Raw genomic sequence first — 26,074 nt, forward strand, 5'->3', positions numbered from 1 at the left:
CAAGTTTTGGCAATTACGAATAAAGCTGTTACAAACGTTGGTTGTGTGGATGTAAGTTTTCAACTCAATTAGGCAAATACCAAAGAGCTGGATAGCTGGAATGCATGGTGAGACAATGCATAGTTTTGTTAGAATCTGCCAAACCGTCTTCCACAGTGGCCATGCCATTTTCATTTCTACCAGGGCCAGTGGCCCTTTACTCATTTATTTATCCTTATTCCAAGAATAGTTACTGAGCATCTACAATAGGCCCCGCCTGTAGTGAACAAAAAAGAGTGGCGCTGCTTCCCTGGAGCCTGCAGGCTCGTAAAGAGCTTGCTAGATGATGGAGGAGGATATGACAAGGCAGGTTTGACTACTGGAGAATGCCGTGCCATTCCCTACGAAGGCTGCAAGCATTCACATTCTTTGTGCCCGGAGTTGTCTTTTGATACTAAGAAGATCACAGTCATTCCCTTTCTTTGTTGTTGAGACAGAGTCTCACTTTTGTCGCCCAGACTGGAGTGCAGTGGCGCAATCTTGGCTCACTGCAACCTCTGCCTCCTGGGTTTAAGTGATTCTCCTGCCTCAGCCACCCGAGTAGCTGGGATTACAGGACCCACCACCATGCCTGGCTAATATTTTTGTATTTTAGTAGAGACAGGGTTTCACCTTGTTGGCCAGGCTGTTCTCAAATTCCTGACCTCCGGTGATCCATCCGCCTCAGCTCCCAAAGTGCTGGGATTACAGGCATGAGCCACTGCGCCTGGCCAATCACAGTCATTTCAAACTGAAATGAACTTAGGGATCTGTTCTCAAACATTTTCGACCACTGAAATCCTTCCTCAAATGAAATCTTAGGTTAAAAATAAATAAATACATACATAAAAAAATAAATCTCAATCTGTAAATCAAATACAGGTGGGTATACTTGCTTCCTAGGTAACAAATACTACAAACTTAGTGGCTGATAACAACACAAATGTATTATTTGGAGATTAGAAGTCCTAAAATCAAGGTGTCAGCAGGTCTGCATTCCTTCTGGAGTCTCTAAAGAAGAATCTGTTTTTTTCCCTTTCCCAGTATCTAGAGGCCACTTGTATTCCTGGGCTCATGACCCTTTTTCCCACTGTCTTTTTTTTTTTTTTTTTTTTTAAGAGATGTAAAGTGATTTTACCTTTATTTCCTTCGCTTTAAGCCAATGATGAAATTTCACAGTGATTTCTGGGATAGGGGCAGAAGGAAGGTGGTGTTAAGAATCATCAAGGCTGTGGCCTAGTCCCCGCAGAGGTACAGGCAGGGTGGGCCCTCACTGGGGCAGCTGGAGGAGGCAGGTAGATAATGTTCCCAGAGCGTGAGAGCTGGTACGCGATGTCCTCCGCAGCTTCCAGCTTGCTCAGCTCGATCAGGTGGTCCCCTGCGGTGGCCAGTGAGTTGGGGATCAGCTTGGCTGCCATGGAGTCACCCTCAGCAGAGATGATGGTTGCCATTTTCTGCTGCTCAGCCTTTTCCACCACAAATCTGGCCCTCTCTGCTTCCTGCTGAGCCCCTTCTTTGGTTTCCACTGCTTCTGTGAAGTCCTTCTGGAAGATCGGATGTGTCAAGGACACATCGTCCAGGATGAGCCCAAAGGTGGCTGCTGGCTCCGTAAACTTGTCACTCACCTGCCTGGAGAGCAGCTCTCTGTGGGTGATTAGTTCTCCAGCATCAAAGCGAGACACCACTGACTTGAAGATCTTGGTAACAATGGATGGCAGCACACGTTCATCATAGTCCTCTCTGATGCTGGTGAAGATGCAAGGAAGCTGGCTAGCGACAGGCCGGAAGAGGATGCGCAGTGTGATGCTGACATTCTGTAAGTCTTTGCTACCAGTGATGACTGGCACGTTAGGTGGTCTAGAACAGCAGTCAAAGGTAATTGGTTTCTGTACCCATGGGATAAGAAAGTGAGTCCCTTCCCCTACCACAATGTCCTGTACTCCACAGAATCGGTCAAAGATGACGGCTATGTGACCAGTATTCACATTATGTAAGGCAGAGTTCAACATGCCTCCTACAACAACTAAGGCCAGGCCAAACTCGCCGACGGACTCAAACACTTTGGCGGCCATGTTTTCTTCTGCTGGACCCTCTCACACCTGCTTCCACTCTGACCTCCACATGAATTCCCCAGCCACACATACTTCCAAACCTTTTCCTACAGATTTCCATACACATACACACACATTCTTAAGCATGCATATATACATAGATTTTTCCATTATATGTGGAATCATATCTGTTTTTCTTTTATTTATTTATTTATTTTTATTTTTTTATTTTATTTATTTATTTTTATTATACTTTAAGTTCTAGGGTACATGTGGATAACGTGCAGGTTTGTTACATATGTATACCTGTAATCTTTCACCCTCCTTCCTCAATCATGTCTCCTTCTCTCACCCTGACTCTCTCCCTCTCTATTATAAGGAGCAATTACACCAAAAGCACCTGGATAACCCAGGCTTATCTCCCCATGTCAAAATTCTTAACTGCATTTACAAAGTCTGCTTTGCCACATAAAGTCTCATATTCAGCAGGTGCCAGGGGTTACAGATGGATAACTGTTCACCATCTGATCATGGTGAAATAGATCTGGGTGGGGTGCAGCTGGAGGGTAAAGAAACCTCCCAATGTTACACAGACCATAATTTTAAGCAGCTCACCTGAGGCCTTCCTCAGAGCACAGACGAAGAAAGGAAGGTTCAGAAGCACTAAGTGATTTAAGATCCATAAAAAGTTTATGGATAATCCAGACCTAGAATCAACTCCCAATCCAATGTCCTTTCCCCTAACCCTCATACTTTAAAAGGTCTTTCCATGAATAAAACCAAGTACAAAAAAAAAAAAAAAAAAAAAAAGAAGTGTCATTTGGATATGATACAAATCATGGTCAAATTGCTAAGTAGTTTTGCAAAATGAAGACACAGATGAGGTTTTCTTGGGCCCTGAAAAGCTGACATTCTGTTATGACTTGGAAACATCTTAGTGAAGTCAATTCCTGTTGCTGCACAGCTAACCACTCACGATAACGCAGAAGTCTAGGCTGTCCTAATCAGAACTCAAGACCCCTGGCAGAGTCCTCAGAGACGAGAAGGCTTGTACATGGTCCAGCCGTGTGGTAGAGATTGGCTCCAGACCACTTGTCCTCACATTCTTGGCCTAGTGAGTAACCCATCTGTTCCTATAACATCCCCCTCTTTATTTCATGTCATTTACCACTTTTTTCCTTAGTCTCAAGTATGAGCCACAAGTTAAAGACTTTGCAAAAGACTAGACTCTCTGACATTTGGGGGATCTGGTGTTTATTAAGTTGGGAGATTTAAACTGATTTTGATTTGTTCCTAATTTAGGACAGTGACAGACAAATCTGAGAGGGAGAGGGCGGGAGGAAGACAGGGAGAGGGCGGGAGGAAGGGAGGAAGAGAGGGGAGAGAGAGGTTGCATCTGTATGATATCCAACATCCAGGCACACTTGGGGGAATAAACAGTTTTAAAATCCAGGCAGCCACAAGTTGGAGGGAAAGAAAAATAAATGCACATTTGAAATCAATTATTCTACAAACTACACGGGGGCCATTGACCAAAGCACAAGGGTCTCCTGTATCGAAGCCACCTCATCTGTGGATGCTCTTCTGGAGACACTTGATACACCAAAGTGGCTTCCAAGAACAAATTAACAGGTCATTTCATTTTTCTCACCTCTGGAAAGACACAGAGGCAGGCTTGGAGGAGACAAACAGATGAACCATACCTCTACCCTCGTCTTTTCTGGTCATGCTAGTAAGAATCATCTGGCCTTCTCGATGCAACTGAAATCATATTTGTTGAACACCTACTATGTGCCAGGCACTGCTAAGTACTTTAGAAAAATCTTTTAACCTTCACAACATGTGAATCGAGTACTGTGCTATAGTTACATTTATTTTACAGATTGAAGCAGTTGCAACTCAGAAATACTAATTACCTAAGCCCCTTGCACATGGAATAGGTGGAATTTTTAAACACAGGTCTGACCTCAAATCTGTGTTCTTTCTACCACATCATAGTATTAACTCTGTCTTAGCCCCATGCTAAATGCTGGGGGTAAAATAGACATAAATTCTGCCCACCAGGAGATCTGACTCAGAAAGTAAACTATTTCATTCACTTATTCATCTTTCAGTTCAACTCATATTCAAAGAGAACAACAGGAGATCCAAATGCACAGCAGATCAAGAAGTTCTCTGTCTTCATGGAGCTTACAACTATTGCAGGGAGGGGGAGCCCAGATTGTCAACGAATGAACAAATAAATAGTTGTGGATGCTGATACATGTTAGAAAGGACACCACCAGGCTGCCACGGCAGAGAACAGCAGCAGATGCTGTCCCCCAAGGGAATGGAACACATCACCTTATAAGGTAGTAAGCTTCCCATGTTTGGAAGTATTTAATCAAAGGGTAGGTGACTGGCAGATGGCCCTGCCACTATGGGAAGCCACTCTAGTTTGAGGGAAGCAGGCATTCATCAACCCGATTTCTTATAACGTTCATTCCCGCTGCAGGCAAGATGCAACATTCCCTGAACACAGGAGAGAGATTCTGAAAGAAAGGATTTGGGTGACTGATTAGTATTCATGAAAACTGGGCCCATGCCAGGAAAGTCTCAAGTCATATATTATGGTTATTGTTGAAGGAGAAATAATAAAAGAGAAAGTATTTAAATGCTTGGTAGTGCGGAGGCTGGAGAAGGGGACACCAAAGGCATCCCAAGTAAGGGCGAGGAAGGCGGAAAGCGCCGGGTTCAGGCCAAGTTCAGGCTCCACTGAGATTGTTATCATGGACTCGTCACTCAGCTCTGCAGAGCCCGGCCCACAGGAGCACCACTGCGTCTCATTATTTTGCTCACACGTTGGGTTCCAGTGCCCCTTCAGAGCAGACAGGGGAGGAGACACATCCAACCTGGGCTGGAAATTGTATAGGCACTTAAGGAGCACTTCATCTTAAGAGGGGAACTGTTTTGCTTTTGTCAAACTGGTTAATTTATCCCAAATGTTAAAAACCTACAATGCTCTTGAAAGATCAGCCGTCTACAGATTGTGTTCAAGCAGCCAGACCAGGGGAGAGCTAAACCAAACACCTCCTCAGTCTCAACCCTGACTATGGGTCCAACCAGCAAATTCACATTGAGAAGAAATGAATGATTTTCACTCCAGCTTGAAGAAAAGCCGAGACATTAGTGGTGTCTGCGCAGGTGGGTCACGAAAGCTACTGTAGAGAGTTTCATGAGCACCCCGTAAGAGATGCTTCGGGATCTGAAACCTAGTCTCAGCATATTTTGATTTTCTTTCAGAGTCTGGTTTAATTTAATTCATTTAAATCTCTGTGGTTGTATTCTATAGAACGTCAGGTGTCAACAGTTAGCTGGCTTTAGGGTAAAATTATCTGATTCAGCTCAATTTCAGTGCCCACATCTTAATAATAACATTCTCAGTTCACTTCTGACCTGAAGAATTGTCACATTTTGAATAACTCTTTCTGCGAAAAGGAGGAAAAGGAGGAGTGTGTTTTTCAAAGCTTTAAAGTCAGACAAAGCTTCAGGATGTATTAAACCACACACACATGCAGACACACACACATAACACACAGCATACAGCCAAGAATTTTGCTACACTTTTGAGGTGTGTTTTCTCATGTAATCCTAATGACAACTCAGTAGGGTAGGGACTTAGAATATTATCCTTCTCCATTTTGTTGTTGTTGTTGTTGTTGTTTTGGAGATGGAGTCTCACTCTGTCCCCCAGGCTGGAGTGCAGGCACCATCTCAGCTCAGTGCAAGCTCCGCCTCCCGGGTTCATGCCATTCTCCTGCCTCAGCCTCCTGAGTAGCTGGGACTACAGGCACCCGCCACCACACCTGGCTAATTTTTTTTGTATTTTTAGTAGAGAAAGGGTTTCACCATGTTGACCAGGATGGTCTCGATCTCCTGACTTCGTGATCCTCCTGTCTCGGCCTCTCAAAGTACTGATATAACAGGCGAGAGCCACCGTGCCCAGCCCCTTCTCCATTTCATACCTAAGAAAACCGAGGCTTTGGGGGTTAAATATGCTTCCCAAGTTCACACTGACAATCAATGGTAAAGCCAGGAACTGAACCCATTCATCTTCCTTAAGAGCAGCAGTTCTTAACCAGGACCAGTTCTTCCACCGGGGAACATCTGGCAATGCCTAGACACATTTTTGGTTGTCACAACTGGGAAGGAGGTGTTCCTGGCATCTAGTGGATGGAGGCCAGGGATGCTGCTATACAACCTGCCACACTCAGGACAGACCCCACCATAACACAGAATTACTGGACTCTAAGTATCAATAGTGCCGAGGCCGAGAAACCCAGATTTAGAGCCTATGCTGTCAACCATCACCACTCCTCCTAGCTTTTCTGTTTTCATCTCGATTTTTTTTTACTTAGCACAAAAGCCTTGAGGATGTATTTCAATTCCATGGTACTATGTGTGGTTGCATAAAGTCACATCAAAACCTTGTCACCTGATGAGAAAAGTGCAACATGACAGTATTATGATATTCTTTATCAGACAGGGTCTCACTCTGTTGCCCAGGCTGGTTATGGCTCACTGCAGCCTCGATGTCCTGGGTTCAAGCAATCCTTCCACCTCAGCCTCCCAAGTAGCTAGGACTACAGGCATGCACCACCATGCATAGCTAATTTTCTTTTTTTGTTTCGTGTAGAGACAGGTCTACCTAGCTATTTTCTTGTTTTTTAATTTTGTGTAGAAATGGGTCTCACTATGTTGCCCGGGCTGCTCTCAAACTCCAGGGCTCAAGCAATCCTTCCATCTCAGCCGCCATTCCCAGCCTCAGGACACTCTGACATGGACTTCCTTCTCCTATATGTTTAGAACTGCAAGTTGCCCGATTTCTCAGGGATAGCAGGCTGCCTGCTGTATTTTCTTATTATCCTAACAGCAACCATGTGAAGTGAGAAGCTACCCATTTTACAGCTGAGGCTTTGATTTGCTGAAGATTAACCAGCTAGAACATCCCGGAACTGACACTAGACAAGCCCTCTGATTCCAAGTCCTGCATACCTCCCTACAACAGAAGTTCTCAAACTTCAGTAAGAATTTGCATCAACCACAGAGCTTGTTTTTAAAGCTCTGGCCCCACCCCCAGAGTTGTTTCAGAAGATCTGGAGTCTAGGAATTGATGTTTTTGACAAGCTCCTCACGGAGTTTTGATGCAGTTGTCTCATGGACCACATTTTGAGGAATCCTGCACTAAATCACGCTGCTTATGAAATATATTTAATAACAAAAATATTTATATTAAAAAGTGTTTATTTAAAAATAAAAATGATCAATGAGAGATAAATGCATGCATGCCTATATACATAGAAAGGCTGTTTTTGAGGTCTCTAAAAAGTGCTGGAAAACGTGGTGGCTTGAGCAGCGTAGAAATGCAAGTTCCAACCCCAGCTTTGTCACTTTGAGCCTTGTGATCCCTCTTGAGCATCCTCTGTGGCCTCTCAAGCCACTATCCTTTCATCATTTGCTATTCATTAGTCAAGAAGAACCAAAATTATCTGCTTTTTAGAATAGTGTCAGTATTAGATATTCATGTGTGGAATGTACTTAATACAGCACAAAGAACCACTAGACCATACTCAAAAAACACTCTAATGTTGCTGTGTTCGGTTAATGTTTGAATTGAGTCCTTTCCACAGTGCCGCCGCGTTTCCCCTCTGGCAGAGTGAAGTGCCCCCGTAATCCTGCAGTCCCACGAGATGGAAGACCGTCCCCCCTCACGCATTCCCCCTGAGCACTGAACCAGAATAAGCAGTATCGCAAAAGCATCTGAAATATTTTTAAATTTATAAACATGCCTAGAGCAAGAGCCTGTCTTCCCGGCTCTGGTGGGAACACCAGCAGCCCCCTTTGTCTTTGTTTCATTTTATCTGACTGGGCAACACATCTATGAACGAACGGAAAGAGAGATGTCAAAAAGTGGTCAGATGATGGCAATTAGAGTTCTTGTTTGCAATTATGTGGTGATTTCTGTCTGTAAATCCCACTTGAGTCAAACGCATTCAGCCCCATTGGAGGGTGAGAGTTCTTGTAATAGACTTTGCACGGGTCAGGCAGGCATGGTGTGGAATGCAGGGATGAGCCAGGCCTGGCTCCTGCTGCAGGTCCACTCAGGTTAGTGAGACAGGAATCACATTTATCCCAGCACGTGTTCACTGAGCTCCTGCTCTGGACCAGGCATGCATGGAATGTGTGGTATGTAGTGGTGACAATGCAGATGTGGACCTGTCCTCAAGTAGCTAAAGTCTGGTGCAGTGTCAAAATCACTTGGGGAAATGAGGACATCCTACAGGATCCCCAGTGTGCACTCCTTAAGACTGTCAAGGTCATAAAAAACAAGGAAAGACTGAGAAATTGTCACAGATTAAAGGAGACTAGAAAGGCATGATGACTCAATGCAATATGGCACCCTGGATTGGATCCTGGAATGGAAAGACAACATTAACAGGAAAACTAGTTAAGCCGGAAATGTAGTTACCAGTACTGTACCCATGCCAGTTTCTTCATTTTGACAAATATACCACTATGAGTGTTTCAGGTTGCAGAAACTAACAGATACATTCAATGTTAGCTATGGGGGGAGCAATGTAGAAAGTAAGGACACCCTCTAGCATCTTTGCAACTCTTCTGTAAATCTAAAACCATTCCAATAAAAAGTGTATTTTTTAAGTGGGCAAAAGATAGAAACAGACATTTCTCAAAAGACAACATACAAGCAGCCAACGAAGATATGAAAAAGTGTTCAACATCACTAATCATCAGATAAATGCACATTAAAACCACAATGAGATACCATCTCACCTCAATCAAAATGGCTAATATTAAAAAGTCAAAAAAAAAAAAAACCCAACAGATGTTGGTGAGGATGCAGACGAGGAATTACCAAAAATAGGGAAGTAGGAGGAATTGCTGGTTTGGAGAACACATCTCAAATCGGTTACTGGACAGGGAAGGAGTGAAATCTGCGACCTGGTTTGCTTCTGGCAGCTGCATCCATTCCTTCAAGAAATATTTATCAAGAGCCTCTTTTAGAAATTGGGAGACAAAGCCCTTGTTCTTTTGGAGCATAGATTCTTGTAGGGAATCAAACATTGTGCAAATAGATGAGTATCTACTATAATGCTGGACTGTTTCTAGAAAGAAAAGGCATAAATGTTGAATTGCAACAGAGCAAGTTGGTAGCCATGCAGAGAGATTTGCTGTCACAATGAATTTTTCCCTTTTGATTCAGGTCATCAAACTTTGTAAAATATAGGAGAAAGAAAATCCAATTACTTTGAAGATGCTCTGTGAATTAACGAGGTAGGGTTTGGACCATGAGAGGTTCATTTTCTGATGAGCAAGAACCATGGAGAGCAGCCTGGATGGCTGACTGGACACAGAAAGACCCAGATTAGAGTCTCAGCAACTGTGCTGTGTGACTGTGTGCAAGTTACTAAACCTCTCTGAGCCACAAGGGCTTTATCTGTAGAAAAGACATAGTAATACTTCTTTGAAAGTCTGTGCTGGAGTTTGGAATAAGTCAACAAAGTGTTAGCTCAGGTCTTCATGTAGGTCATCACACAAACATTCAAAAAAGGTAGAAATTTTTCTCATGGGTAATGCATCTGAAAATTCAAACAGAATTATCTGCTCTTTCTCCTGACAATCTAGGCTGAATTGTGTGGATGGAGATGATTCACATTAATAGTGTCATCCCAAAGAAGCTATTTCTTTTTCCTATCTCATCCCATAAAAAGCCCTGATTCCTGTCTTTGCTACCATCTGATTGTCCCATTCTTCCTTCAATCCTACAAGCAACTACATGTTTCTACCAAATTTCTCTTTGATAATTACTCAGAGAAGTGGCTTGCATCTAAAAATCTTTAACAGATTCAGTTAGTATTGTTAACATTATGAGTAGTGTATCACTAACTGCTGTTATTAACATTATTGTGTATTCTTATTATATTAAGCGGTAGTAGTGTTAACATCTTTCTTAGTGCTGTAAAAGTCTTAAATGGGCCCTAAGTTTGGGGTTGATAGAGAATGGGATTGGGCCGGGCATGGCGGCTCACGCGTGTAACCCCAGCATTTTGGGAGCCCAAGGCAAGCAAATCACTTGAGGTCAGGAGTTCAAGATCAACCTAACACAAAAAATCCTCATCTCTACTAAAAAAATATAAAAATTAGCTGGGTGAGGGGGTACATGCCTGTAGTCCCAGCTATTCAGGAGAGTGAGGCTTAAGAGTCACCCGAACCCAGGAGGGGAAGGTTGCAGTGAGCCAAGATCATGCCGCTGCACTCCAGCCTGGGTGACAAAGACTCTGTCTCAGAAAGATAATGGGGTTGCACATGTATTAATAGATACTAGATTTTCTCACAAATTCTTGATAGTTGAGAAAATACCATATGCTTTGTATGAAATGCACAAGACACTTCACCAAGATCTTGGCCTAGAGAAGGAGAGAAGCTTCAACTATTTTCTTGCATGCACAACAGATGCTGAGGTAATTCTGGGCTTTGGATGCCCATCTTAGAAGGATATAAATGGGAACTCAAATCCCAGAGATGCAAGGGTGCTAAGACTGGAAAGGGCCATGGAGATCAATTAAATATTCCGTTTTCTGAAACAGGAGTTGCCACAGTCTCCACTCCATGCCAACAATTGATTACCTTGCATCCTACTGCTGTGCAAATTTTCTTGGAAGTTGTTATATTACAGTGGAATAAACACAAACATACATGGATTTTTGTGGTCTCTTGTTTATCCTTAAGAAATTTCCTTCTTAAAAGCAGATGGCTTGTGTCCCATCTCCTGCTGTTCAGAGTTGACTCCAATACATTTTACAGATGGGAACACTGAGGCCCAGAGAGTGGAGACTTTTGACCAGGCTCACATAGTGAGCAAGTGTCAGGGACAATGCTGGAATCAACTCTCCCTCCTACTTTCTCAACATAGAGAAGGTAGAAAGAAAAGAAAAAGTTATGGTGGCTTTGATTTTCTTTTGTTCTGAATGAAGTGTTATTTTTCCCCCATGGATATATTCTTGGGTTTTTTTGTTTGTTTTTTTGAGACGGAGTCTCACTCTGTTGTCCAGGCTGAAGTGCACTCGTTCAATCTCAGCTCACTGCAACCTCCACCTCCCGGGTTCAAGCAATTCTCCTGCCTCAGCCTTGTGAGTAGCTGGGATTACAGGCTAGTGCCACCAAGCCTGCGTAATTTTTTTTCGTATTTTTAGTAGAGATGGGGTTTCACCATGTTTGCAAGGCTGGTCTTGAACTCCTGACCTCAGGTGATCTGCCTGCCTCAGCCTCCCAAAGTGCTGGGATTATAGATGTGAGCCACCACACCCAGCTTATTCTTGGGTTTTGGGATCTGCAATTCTGAGAAGGTAGATTCATTCTGTGAGTCTTGTTTTTCTCCAGAATGTGGCTATCTCCAATCAAATCCCCACCTTTGAATGAGGAAGGCATAGATGGGACAGGCCTAGCTTAATGCAAACTGAAACTACCTCCTGTTTATCTAGCCCTGGTGGTTTGCTAGGCATGTTTGAAGATTCTGTCACTTATACTATGAAAATCGTAAAATGAATTTTGGTAGTAGAAATCTACATATTTTTCTTTTGATTATTAAATATTGAAAATAACTCCTGGTAGCACACTGATATATTTCCTTTATGCTTTTTCTATTTTCCGCACCCCACTCCCAGCTCCCCCCTCAAGATAAAGAGTCTTGCCCTGTAGCCCAGGCTGAAGCGCAGTGGTGTAATCATGGCTCACTGCAACCTCTACCTCCCAGGTTCAAGCAATTCTCCTGCCTAAGCCTCCTAAGTAGCTGGGATTACAGGTGCGTGTGCCACCACACCCAGCTGATTTTGTATGTTTTAGTAGAGATGGGTTTTTGCCATGTTGGCCAGGCTGGTCTCCAACTCCTGACCCCACGTGATCCACATGCCTCGGCCTCCCAAAGTGCTGGGATTACAGGCATGAGCCACCACACCAGACCCTTTATGCTTTATTATGTGCATTTGAAATCACTTTCATTGTATGCAAACATTTTCTCTTAAATTTTCCATTTAACAATTCCTAATAACTTAGTTACATTATAATGAACTCTGCACATATGTTACTCAGGAGAGCCATGTAATTTTTATCCATCAACAATCATTTAACTATCCCCTTGTTTTGGAGAATTTGGAACATTTTCCCATGTTTTGCTAATTAATAATAATACATCAATATGAGCATCTTTCTTGGTAACCCTTTAGCTAGCAGATGGATGGGCTGGCATATCAGACTCCCCATTATGTTTGAATGTGACTATTTTATTCTTACCAGGCTTTAGGGAATTTCATTGGAGGAAAAAATCTTTGTCAGTATTATAAAACATATAGCTTACTTATGTTTACTTATGAAGTTGAATTTGGGTCCATGTTTTTCAACCAGTTATATTTCTTCTTCAGTGAAATACCTTTATATTCCTTATGCTGTTCCATTTTTCAAGGTCCTTCTTTAATCCTCCTTCTCCTATTAGGGATTTAACATTGTTTACTCCACATAAAGTAATCCCTCTCCTTTCCTACAGCCTTGAATTCTGTGAAGATCAAAGTCACATGGCAATTATTATGTATGGCTATGCCAAAGCACTTGGGTATGAAGATTGTCTCTTCAGCTAGAGCGGAAGCACCATGCTTTGCTCCTCATACACGGTAACAGGTTCCATCACTGTCGAAGGGACAGAAGGAGAGATGGAGAGGCCCAGTTCCCTCTGTCACCTCACCATAATGTAGTTGGGAATCACAGCAGAAAACAGGGACAGGAGACCTTGGCCCTTCATCTGAGTACCTGCTCCCCACTCTACAATTCTGCCTCAATTGCCTTAGCTTCTCTTTTTCTCTCTACCGCACAAGCCATCACGGCACCCATACCCTTTCTCTACAAACTATATACAGGACAAAGCCAACCTTTGCACAGTACAGTGAAGGCTTTGTGGAGGTAGGATTAAGTCATTGATAAAAATCTAAGAGGTACTTTTTAGATTGGCCAACTTTTAAATAATGCCAGACTTCCAACATAAAAGGCAATCCCATGGTAAACCGCAGTTAAGAAAATAGCACACTTGAAATAAAGCCGGAAGCTCATAAACTGAGAACTCCAGCTGCCAATATTTCCAATGACCCTGGGAGGTCTCAGGTACTGAAGAAATCCATGACTGAAGCTTTCTGCCACCATTTCTTTATGATACCTGACCAATAAGGAGAGGGTCATCTTACTCCCAAATTACATTAATGAAAAAATGAGGATTAATACGCTAAGCTGCTCCTAGAATTAGATGTGGGAAGAGTAATGATTCCAGCCAGTTGTTTTTAATTAATTTCTTGTGCTCTTGGCTTATCTGGTCCCAGAAAATGAAAGCCATGAATTTTACAATACGTGTGCCAGATCATATGTGTAATTCAGTGGAAAACCCCTATGCAATAAGGAAGGAAGCTTTAAAGTGACTAGTAGTTCCCTGAGTCCTAGGAAAACTTGAACAACATTTTGCAACCCACTTCACTCTGAAACATCAGAGTGGTTTTTGGTTTGTTTGTTTGTTTTTGAGATGGAGTCTCACTCTGTCTCCCAGGTTGTAGTGTAGTGGCACAATCTCGGCTCACCACAACCTCCACCTCCTGGGTTCAGGCGATTCTCCTGCCTCAACCTCTGGAGTATCTAGGATAATAGGCTCCCACCACCAGGCCTGGCTGATTTTTGTATTTTTGGTGGAGACAGGGTTTCACCATTTTGGCCAGGCTGGTCTTGAACTCTTGACCTCTGGTGATCCACCTGCCTTGGCCTCCCAAAGTGCTGAGATTACAGGCATGAGCCATCACACCCAGCCAGAGTGTATCTTATTGTTACCTGAAATTATCCAAGGTTGTAGATGATCAAAGGACTGAGGATACAGGGTATGCTGAACCTCTGTTTGCTTTCAGAAGAGGCGTGTACACTAAGGAGAGTAAAACTTTATGTTTAGGAACCATTATTCCAAACACCAGTACATCGGGACTTATATCGAGAGAGTGTGTGTGTGTGTGTGTGTGTGTGTGTGTGTGTGTGTGTGTGTCTGTGTCTGTGTCTGTGTTGGAGGTGAGGGAAATTGAGGACAGGAGCTTTGACTTACTTGGTTCAATGTTAAACACAGTGGGAGAGACAATACTATTCCACCATCTATTTCAATATTATCACAAAATTTAATGTGCTCTATGCAAGTCATTCTCTGTTTTTACTTTTTAAGATGGAGATATGTGTTTTGTCCTTATGTATAGAAAGTAGATTAGAGCAGATATGTGTGGTATGTGTGCATGCACGTATGTATGTGTATGTAGAACTTAACATTCATTAAACACTAGTGCCCCCAAATTACACACTATAAACGTATCTTCATCAGAGGCTTATGCATTAGATGTAATGCTCATCTGTAAAGTGGAAATCATGATGTCAGCAATTAAAAATTAAGCAACTTTCCCAAGGAGTGGGAATGCTAGGATGTGAACTCAACTTTTCCGGGATACCAGGATACATGAGTCCGCACCCTGCATCCAAAATTAATAATGATCCCTCTAATGTGTAGACAGTTTTAAGGGTTTATAATATGCTTTTCCATGTATTATCTCATACAGCATTCTCAGCAAAAATTATGAACTTATTACCCTGTTTTAGAGAGGAAGAGATTGAGGCTCAGAAAAGTGACATTTTAGTCAGGGAGGTAACGATGGGTAACACAAAAGCAAACTTAGTGAAATAGTAATCTGTAAGTATGGAAATCTAATCAGGTCATGCTTCTGCTTAACACCTGTGGTTCTTAGGATAACATTTTAACTTTTAGCCAGGTGCAGTGGCAAGTGTCTGCAATTCCAGCTACATGGGAGGAGGTAGGAGGATAGCTTGAGTCCAGGAGTTCAAGACTAGCCTGGGCAACATAGCAAGACACCATCTTAAAAGCAAACAAAACGAAACAACTCAACTTCTTAATGTGGCAGCCAAAGCCTGGGATAACCCAGACTCCCCATACTCTCTTCCATCTTCTCAGCCTCAAGACTCAGGCCGGGCGTGGTGGCTCAAGCCTGTAATCCCAGCACTTTGGGAGGCCGAGGCGGGCGGATCACAAGGTCAGGAGATCGAGACCACAGTGAAACCCCGTCTCTACTAAAAATACAAAAAATTAGCCGGGCGCGGTGGCGGGCGCCTGTAGTCCCAGCTACTCAGGAGGCTGAGGCAGGAGAATGGCGGGAACCCGGGAGGTGGAGCTTGCAGTGAGCCGAGATCGCGCCACTGTTCTCCAGCCTGGGCAACAGCGTGAGACTCCGTCTCAAAAAAAAAAAAAAAAAAAAAAAAAAGACTCCATTCCAGCTCCTGGAGAACTCTTTAGTTTCTCTATATCATGATGACAGCTCTAGGCATTGGCCTTCCTACTTGCACTATTTCTTTCTGGAACAATCAAACTCCTACCACACCTCTTCCTACTTCCATCCGGATGACATCCATACTTCTTGGTTCTCTCAATGTATATGTCACTCCTTTCTCTGAAACACACAACTGTGGACTAGATGCCCCTCCTCTCTGCCCCCTTAGCCCTTGCTCTTCCCCAACCCAGCACTTTATGTGCTGTGTTATGATGAACTCAGTCTCTTTCAATACAAATTTGTATTTTTCAGGAAGGCAGGAGCTATGATATCCCTCTGGCCATGCCGGGTTGGTCCACAAGGAACACGGCCCACCAATTTGACTACCTTGGAGTTTCTTTCGCAGGTAGGAAGATGGAAAGAAGGCCTGAGAAAGTTAAGCAGGACTTTTGGGGTGAGGTCTAGACTCTGATTGTAAGTGGTGGGTTGAATTTGCCGAGGGGAGGGGAGAGGAAAAGACACCCTGAATTTGGGAAATAGCATCAGATCCTGTTGAGCATGATGCTTTAATGGAACAAAGAAGAACTTGGACAGGCTGAAGAGGAAGTCGTGCATTAGTGAGGAAGGACAGCAATAGCAAGACCTGGCATTTATTGAGCACTTACTGTGTGCCAGTCACTATTTCTAGAACTGTGCATGTATTAACATAGCAACTCAATGGAAAGTAAATATCTCAAGGTCAAACAGCTAGCTAAATGGAGGCAGAGCTAGGATTCCAACCCAGTTCTTCCGTGTGTTAAAATCCATGATCTTTCCAGCCAGGCGTGGTGGCTCATGCCTGTAATCCCAGCACTTTGGGAGACTGAGGTGGGCGGATTACCTGAGGTCAGGAGTTTGAGATCAACCTGGCCAAAGTGGGGAAACTCCATTTCTACTAAAAATATTTTTAAAAATTAGCCAGGCATGGTGGCACATGCCTGTAATCCCAGCTACTTGGGAAGCTGAGGCAGGAGAATCACTTGAACCCAGGATATGGAGGCTGCAGTGAGCCGAAATTGCACCACTGCACTCCAGCCTGGGCAACAGAGTGAGATTCCGTCTCCAAAAAAACAAAAGAAAAAACATATTTCTTCCATGTAAATTCCCATATAATAAACACATTGGGTCTCCCAAGTAGGGAGAGGAGAGCAGGATATTTAAAATCCCACTTCTAGTGAGAAATCAAAGACATGCCATCAACACAAATAAAATGCTATGGAAGAATTCTGAGCAGGAATCAGGAGGTATGATGAAATTAATGTTTTTGGGATACTTCTCTGGTACCACGATGAAGGAAAGAAATAGGCAGGAAGAGAATGGCAAGCTGGGGGAAAAATAATGAGCTATTGAAGTGGTTCGTAATGGAAAATAAAAGAAAAGCAATGGTTAGAGAGTAATTTGGAAGAAAAAAAACAGTAAAGCAGTCCACTAATTCAGCTTGCTTTCCTGAAGAAACATCCTGGGAAGAGATGTGCTGGTAAATTTTACATAACTGGCTCTAAATGAGAGACCTGCTCTGTAGGGTCATAATAGTGTAAATACTTTCCCTATGGCCACTTGCACTGGTGTAAATATTCTCAGCATGACTGATTTCTAGTAACATGACATCTCTGAGCTCAGAGTTGAGAAAAGAGTACAATGAATTCCTGAAAGCTAATAGGAGCTGGTGCCAGGACGTCAGTGGCCCTGAAACACAGAGGTCCCAAGTTGAAAGTTAAAATGTTCTGGGGCCTGGAAATGCCCTGCTCAACCCTGATATGCAGCAATCTTTATCAGGTCCACAGGAAGTGATGCAGGGAGCTAAGATGGAGGATGAATAATCCATGTGGCAGCTTCTACTTAACCATGTGATTCCCATGACTGGGCACTGTGCTGGGCAGTGCAGACACAGGTACAGTCTCATTTAATCCTCAAACTACTCTGGGAAGTAGGTACTGACTTTTCACAGATGAGAAAACAGAGGCTTGGAGAGGTTAGTTTATATGCTCAAGATCCCACAGCAAGTAAGTAAATGGAGAAGAGATTAAACACAGGCCTACCTAACACCAAAACGCTACACTCTACTTCTTCTCAATGACTCTTCCTATCAAATGAGAGACAAGGGCTGTGAGAGCAAAGTGGGAGAAAATCAAAGATTGCCTCCCACAATATAAACCAAACCCACATGTACTGAATATGCTGAAAATTCCTAATTCATGCCAAAAAGCAATGCTAGAGACACTATCTCCACCTCCACACCAGATTTATAATGTGATTTTCTTACAACCTTTTCCTTAGATTCCTGAAGAAAATGATAAAGCAATGTGAAAATGAATTATATCGATTTTGCAATAAATTAACAGCATTCGTCTGTATCTGTACACTGGACACATATCTAAGACACAAATACAACTCCTGGCCCAAGTTTCCCACTTCTCAACCCTGCACAACTTATCCCTTAGTCACTCAATATTGCCTACACTGAATGTTCCTGGACCTAACAGCCTGAGGGGAGAATAAGGTTTCATGTTTAATATGCACAGCACCATCATTCTCAGCCAGCACACAAGCCATGATAAGATGACATTTAGAGTGATGATAAATTTGTAGAACCATCAAAAGACAATACCTTGTTCATGCCATTAGTTCTTTTAGTAGTGATGGAGAAAGCTATTTTCTGGTAAAGACCAACAGTTTCCAATTAACATAGGCTAGGAGTTGAGATGTCTAATTTGGAAAGAGAAGAAAAAAACACCAAACTTACTATTGAAAAAATATTTATTAATAGAAAGGCAAAAGAAGGGGCAAACAGTTCAAAATCATGGAACTATGACAATTCAAACTGAGTCTTCCTTGGATGGTATGGTAGCCAGACTCCAAGACACCCCCAAACCTCCCCAGCTCCTGCATTCATGCGTTGCTGTAGTTCCCTCCAACCATGAACAGGGCTGATCTGTGTGATCAATAGGATATTGCAGAAGAGACAGTATACACCTTCCAAGGTGAGGTCATGGAAAGTGTCATAGCCTCTCACCTGTCCTCTGTTAGGTCACTCCTTCCAGGGGGATGCAATTACAACTCCATGAAGAGACGCAAACAACTCAATGGAAAGGTGACTGTAAGGCAGGGAATCACAGCCTCTAGCCAACAGCCAGCACCAACTTACCAGACAAGAGTGAACCAATTTAGAAGCAGATCAACTAACCTCAGTCACACCTTTAGAGGACTGCAGCCCTGGCTGAGGTCTTAAATGCAACCTTATGATATTCTAAGCTGTGTCCAAAGTCCTGACTCCCCAACAAACGTGTGAGATAATAAATTTCTATCATTTTTCATCTGCTAAGTAGTGGGGTGATTTGTTACACTACAGCCTGATACAGATGGTGACTTACATTGGGTTCCCTTTAAACACACCCGGAGATTGGGATTCAAGCACCTATCATTTGAGGGAGTCTATTTCTGGAAGACTCTCTAAAAGGAGTAAAGCAGGAAAGAAAGGGGAAGGGGCTGAACACAGACGCAGTCCCAGACAAGTTCTAGCCTTGCCCTCGTCCTTGGGAGCCTCTGGAGCATAAATTGCCCTGCTGAGTCATCGCCTAAGGAGATCACGCTTTGGTAACTTCTGCATCCTTCAGCATCAGCTGTGGGCTTTCCCACAGCTTTGAGCATAATTTCCTGGATGAGGCAGCTCTTACGAGTGGAAGGAAATTCTCCAGAGAAGGCTGCAGTGAGAGCCATGAGTGGCAAACTACCACCAAGGTATGGGAAGGTCCACTTACTTGATAAAGAGGCTTGTGCAGGGCTCTACGGCACTCCTGCCCATGGGAAACCTCCAGCGTCATCTCCATCCTATTGGGCTCACTCTTCTGCTTCCCAGCAGGCCGGCACCATGGGATCTCACCTTCCAGGCAGCTTCCTCTCTTCTAGCAGGTTCTTCCTTCCTCTTGGAACTGGAGATGGATCAGGATTCCTGTGAGTTCAGGAGGGGTTAGTATACATTTACATCCCAGGAAGAAAATAAAAGAATAGAAACAAAATGGCAATGTGAATCCTCACAAAGGCTTCATGCAGTGTAACACTTGTAAGTCCAAGGCAACCCAGAAGCACGACAAGTTGAGAAACTTCCACCCTCAGGATGCTTTCCCAAGTGAACTTAGACATACACACCATTTTTTATTATTTTTTTCTTTTGAGACAGTCTCACTTTATCACGGAGGCTGGAGTGCAGTGGTGTGATCTCGGCTCACTGCAACCTCTGCCTCCCAGGTTCAAGCAATTCTCATGCTTCAGTCTCCCAAGTAGCTGGGACTCTATGCATGCATCACCACACCTGGCTAATTTTTTGTATTTTTAGTAGAGACGGGGTTTCACTGTGTTGGCCAGGCTGGTCTTGAACTTCTGACCTCACGTAATCCACCCATCTCAGCCTCCCAAAGTGCTAGGATTACAGGTGTGAGGTGAAAAATATTTTTCTCTTTCTCATTCAATGTTATATCCCTGTTTTAGTCTTTATCAATTCTTACTGTTTATTTGTACTTAGCAGTCCTTTTTAACTAACTCCCTTACTGTACATACCCTTAATATTGTAAGTGGCAGAGATAATATAGTTAAAGGAGAAAAAAGAAAACAGACCAAGTCATAGTGTTGGCTAATCCATCCCACACAAAGAGACCATGAGGCGCTGCAGGGAGTTCAGGCTGAAGGGGTTGATCACAGTGCTCAGGCAGTCACCTTCACTGGAATATTGTCATGGGAGTCTCCACGCTCTTGAATTCAGCCAACAGGCTGACACGCATGGGATTCTCACTTAGCAAGTATGTGCTGGATGGAGCCCTAACTCATCTCAGTGTCAAATATCTATAAAAACACCAGTCATTGCTGATAGAGTAGATCTCTGTATAACTCTAAGTCCAGCTAAGCTCAACACATCCATCTCTAATTTCTGCTTTGGTCACCTCTTCTTGTTCACTACTTTGGTCCTTGCCCAGATCCTGAAGTGGGGAAGGGGTATATGCTGAAGCCCAGGAGGGAGACTAAGGAAAAGAGCAAAGACCGAAATATCCTGTCACACTTTTACTTATGGATCACTGGCTCACGCATTTGTACATTACATCTGTACACATGTACTGGTGTCTCCAATTCAACCGGAAGCTTCTCTAAGCATAGGGAGGTAGGTGCCTTGTTTCTTTTCTATCTTTGCCTCCAGAACATCTGTATCAGCTGTACCAAGGTTCACACTGGTATGTACCAACATCTGTATTTTCTGATACCATGTCTACTGTGGCAGGTTCCCAGTAACTACTGGTTACATCATTCATCATCTTCCCAATCTGATATTTTCCCCAACTGTATCACAGCATGTAAGATTCTTAACATCCTCCATCCGCAGCATCAGGCACAGAGCAGATATTGTTGAGTGAATGGCCAACATATCAGTAGCTTTCTTTTCGATGTGGCATTTTCGGAAGGCAGCATGACCCCGCCCCACTGGTCTCACCAGGCATGGTCCCAGCTCAGGGCTTGTATACCTGAGGTTCCTTCTACCAGATAAGCCATTCCCGTGAAGAGCCACACTCTGCCCACTTACTACAATGCTTCATGTCGCGCTGGCAATGAGATCATGTCTCAAATTGCAACGATGCTTCCCCCTTCCCTGTCTGCTCCGGTTTTATTCCTTAACACTTGAAAACATCAAAGCTGTCAAGTAACTATCTTCAACTGTCTATCTTGTGCATTGTCTTTCCTTACTAAGTTCCACAAACATGGGATTTTTCTCTTTTTTATTCACTGTTACATCCCCAGAACCTAAAATAGGTTGGCACAGAGTATACACTAAATATTTCTTGAATTAATAAACGAGTGAATGGCTCAAATGTGCATTCAAATCTAGGTTCAGCTATTTACTGGCAATCTGAGTCCCATTTCTGAGGACTTTTCTACTATGTGATGTGGCACATCATTTGATTTTTATGAGCCTCAATTAACTCAAATGTTAATAGGCTGCCTATTTTCTTTACTTGTCACTTTTCAGAATCAACATCTCAGCTTTTCCCGAGAGAGGCAGAGCATCTCTGTTCAAAAGACAGCTTTTAACCAAGAAGCCTGGAAAGACAGCCTTGCTGAGTCTTTCTGTGGGAACCAAGTTGAATTTGAAATGCCCCTGGTTGCCTCAGCTGTCCCAAGAACGTCTGCTCAAGCGCTAATGAATTATTTCCATCTTTATCATACACGGGGGTCACCAGGGAGAATATTGTTCTTGGACAAGAACGCACACATCCTCGGGAAACTCACACTTCGGGTAACCTCACCAGTAGGTCAGACTGTCTGTGTCTCTCCGGGGCAGACAGAATGAGAGCTTGAATTACAGTGTTTGGAAGTCCCTTTCTTTGTGAGCTTGAATTTTGACTTCCCTTAACCTCCAAAAAGAAGGCAACTCAAGGTGTCAGTGAAAGAACTCAGGTATCAAAAAATGTTACAGAATTCAACAACTACCAGGATTTAAATAGAGAAGTCTGTATCTATGAGAGAGAGAGAGAGAGAGAGAGAGAGAGAGAGAGAGAGAGAGAGAGAGTGTGTGTGTGTGTGTGTGTGTGTGTGTGTGTGTGTGTGTGTGTGTTGGGAGAGGAAGTAGCAGAAAACACTGGGGAAACAAACTGAACAACTTCTTGAATAAGACTTGAATCTCTAATTGAAAAGGTATTTTGCCCTTGCCTACAGAGGAAGAGAACAGAACTTACCATTATCTGCTATCTGCCATGACACGCTGCAACATCCAGTCACCATGAATACAGTGTGATCGAACTGTAATTTTACAGATTTTTAAGAATGCAATAAAATAAAAAGTTTTTCTATTTTGTGTGTTAAACGCTGGTCTTTTCACTTTACACCTTTTTCATCTTAATTTTGTGGCATAGGAAATATTTCTAGTCTTTTATTAAAGATGAAGTCATCAGGGCTGAAAGAGCTCAAGTGACATCTACAGAAATGTCAAGACACTCAAATTGGAGTCTGCCTAACTCCAAAGACTGCAGTAGTTTCTATTTGCTTGTATTAGCTGGGGGATCACAGGAAGGCTTAGCTGTTCTTTCCTACTTGGTCATTCACCTCTTTTCTGTTATATCCATTCTCCATCATTTTCTGCCTGCCTCTGTATTCCAGGAAGCCACACTTCCCATGTTCCATTGCTTTCTGGCTTCTGGATGGACTTGACAATGAGAGGCACACAGAAGATGGAAACAGTAAAGTGAGAAGCCAAGGTATTCATTCTCTCTCTCTCTCTCTCTCTCTCTCTCTCTCTCAGTAAAGTGAGAAGCCAAGGTATTCATTCTCTCTCTCTCTCTCTCTCTCTCTCTGCTTCCTGCAGAAGCTCCATCACAGCTCTGGCTTGCTGCCCTGGCTTCCAAACTCTGACGACTACACCTATTCCTATTATTTTTCCCCACGTACGGATGGTAGAGCTGCTACTCAGCTCTGGGTTACCTCATCTTCTTTTTAGGTTCTCAGCTCTCCCATCATCCATGTGGCCATTTCCCAATATTGCATTGTCTTTGTTCGAAAGACCCAGATTGGTGTATATTTTCCCAGCTACTCTCTTGCTGATACATATATCTTCTTTCAGAAGACAAACATTATTCAGAGCATTTACGACCAATATTAAAACTACAGTTGGAATCAAAACATAAAGAAGAAAGGGGGTAGTCATCGGTATGATTTAAATTATGTGCATTTGGTATTATACTGAGAACCAGTGTGCAATAACCACAGGCTTTGTCATCAGAGCTAAAGCCTGTCACTGGCATTTACTAGCTCTAGTGACTTAAGGAAAATTATTTCAGCCCCCTGAGTCTCATTTTTATTAATATAAAAAGCCTGTTTTGCAGTGTTGTTTCACACATCAGAAATTGCGCACGTAAAATAGGAACACACAATTCCTGACACATAGAAGACAATCAATGAATGCTACTCATTGTTATTGCATTCCGATTAGCTTCAGGAACTTGAAAGATTTCAAAAGGGCTGAAAGTAAACATTTTTCGGTAATGGCAAGAGAAATACATTGCTTTAATTTCAGGAGAAAATGAGGAGAATGACATTTAAAATGAGAAACTAAGAATGAAATATCATTACCTGAAATTATGTTAAAACTGAAAGACTGGAATAGGAGAAGGCAAAAAGAAGACAAACATTACAAAAATGTTTTTGTTTAAGCATTTTCTGTGTGTGTGTGTGTGTGTGTGTGTGTGTGTGTGTGTGTGTATCACTCAGCCGGGAAATATTTATTTAGCTTCTCCTAAATCTAGAGTTAGGTGAGAGACGCCAAAATTAAGCAGCCTCACACTGGGAATGGAGATCTGGAATGACCATCAGGAAACCAAGGTGCTGGTCCCAGCTCACTTCTCCTCTCAGAGCCTCAGTTTCCCCATCTGCTAATTAGTAGGTCAGGGTCATGTACTTCAGCATCACTCATACCACTTTTTCATTTAACTTTCACTTTAAGTTCAGGAGTACATGAACAGGTTTGTTACATAGGTAAACTTGTATCTTGGTGGTTTGTTGTACAGATTATTTCATCACCCATGTATTAAACCTAGTACCCATTAGTTATACTTCCTGATTCTCTCCCTCCTGTCACCCTCCACCCAGCCTCAGTGTGTGTTGTTCCCTATGTATCCATGTGTTCTTATCATTTAGTTCCCAATTATACAACTTTTTTTTTTTTTTTTTTTTTTGAGACAGTCTTGCTCACTACATTCTCCACCTCCTGGGTTCAAATTATTCTCCCACCTCAGTCTCCCAAGTAGCTGGGACTACAGGCGTGAGCCACCAAGCCCGGCTAATTTTTGTATTTTTAGTAGAGATGGGTTTTTGCCACGTTGGCCGGGCTGGTCTTGAACTCCTGAGCTCAAGTGTTCTACCCGCTTCAGCCTCCCAAAGTGCTGGGATTACAGGCATCAGCCACCACACCCGGCCCTCATACAACTTTTAAAGCACACACTTACCCAGGCCCTACTGTCAGAATCTGATTCAGTACATTCCCTGGAGGGGCCCCAGGGAAATGTATTCCCAAAGGCTGAAGACTTGGACATGCACTCCTGTGTAATCTCCTTGCTAATGACATCAAAGTCCCCTCTGGCTTTAAGACTCTCAAGCCATGACTGTGCATCTACTGGAGGGGAACAGAGAAAGAAGTAACCAGCGAAGACTGCAGGAGATGGAGGCGGCTCCAGGAAAAGAAATGCCTCCAACTTTGAAGGCTAGTCAAGATTGAGACAGGACTAGGAGTGACGTCTTTCTAGGTAACAGGAAACAAGGTAGAAAATGTCAATTTGTTAGTTAAAAAAACAAAATAAAATTTAAAAGGCTGGGCTTGGACTCATGCTTGTAATTCCAACACTTTGGGAGGCCGAGGTGGGAGGACTGCTTGAGCCCAGGAGTTTGAGACTAGCCTGGGCAACATAGTGAAACCTCACCTCTACGAAAAACACAGTAATTAGCCAGACATGGTGGTGTGCCCCTGTAGACCCAGCTATTTGAGAGGCTGCAACAGGGGAATTGCTTGAGCCTGGGAGGTGGAGATTGCAGTGAGCCAGAATTTCACCACTGCATTCCAGCCTAGGCGACAAAGCAAGACTCTGTCTCGAAAACAAAATAACAAAGTACAAGAGGTAGGCAGGGTCAGCAGAACAAACTATTCATGAAGTTACACCTAGTAGAGTGGCACACATTCATAAAGAAAACTGTTATCCTTTTTTGGTATTCCAAAGACTTTTCACTAATTCAAACTGCCCTTTCAAGTCATGCAAATAATTGAGATTCACAGTGTCTTACAAAGTCCTAATGTACAACAGAACAAGCTGAGAAGTTTGACTAAGCATGGATTTAAAATCTAGCTCCACATCTCTATAACCTCGACGAAGTAAGCTTTACTTTCTCCAAGCTTTAGTTTCATTGGTAAAAAGGGTACAATGATAGACTGGATAAAGAAAATGTGGCATATATACACCATGGAATACTGTGCAGCCATAAAAAAGAATGAGTTTATGTCCTTTGCAGGGACACGGATGAAGCTGGAAACCATCATTCTCAGCAAACGAACACAGGAACAGAAAACCAAACACCACATGTTCTCATTCATAAGTGGGAGCTGAACAATGAGAATACATGGACACGGGGAAGGGAACATCACACACCGGGGTCAGTCGAGGGCTGTGGGGCAAGCCGGGGAGAGCATTAGGACAAATACCTAATGCATGCAGGGCTTAAAACCTAGATGACAGGTTGATGGGTGCAGTAAACCACCATGGCACATGTATAACTATGCAACTAACCTGCATGTTCTGCACACGTATCCCAGAACTTAAAGTAAAATTAAAAAAAAAAAAGAGAGAGAGAAAGAAAAACTTATCAGAGACACTGGAACTGCTTCCTAAAGGCATAGAAAATGTCTTATTTCAGCTTAAGGTTTATCCAAATTGAGTCAGTAAATGGTTAGTCAACTCAAAGTGTTCCATGTGGAGGCAGGGTATGTGTTAAAAAAAAAAAAAAAAAAAAAAGGTACAGTAATGGTATTGGTGTCATAGATTTGAGGGT

At 42.9% G+C, this 26,074-nt stretch overlaps 1 pseudogene; it reads right to left on the reverse strand.

The window, feature by feature from the left end:
- Positions 1-1,015: 1,015 nt before the first annotated feature.
- LOC102119975 (prohibitin 1 pseudogene) lies at positions 1,016-2,150 on the reverse strand (annotated as a pseudogene).
- Positions 2,151-26,074: the final 23,924 nt, after the last annotated feature.

The sequence above is a fragment of the Macaca fascicularis genome, chromosome 20 (genome assembly GCF_037993035.2).
Source record: "Macaca fascicularis isolate 582-1 chromosome 20, T2T-MFA8v1.1".
NCBI lineage: Eukaryota > Metazoa > Chordata > Mammalia > Primates > Cercopithecidae > Macaca > Macaca fascicularis.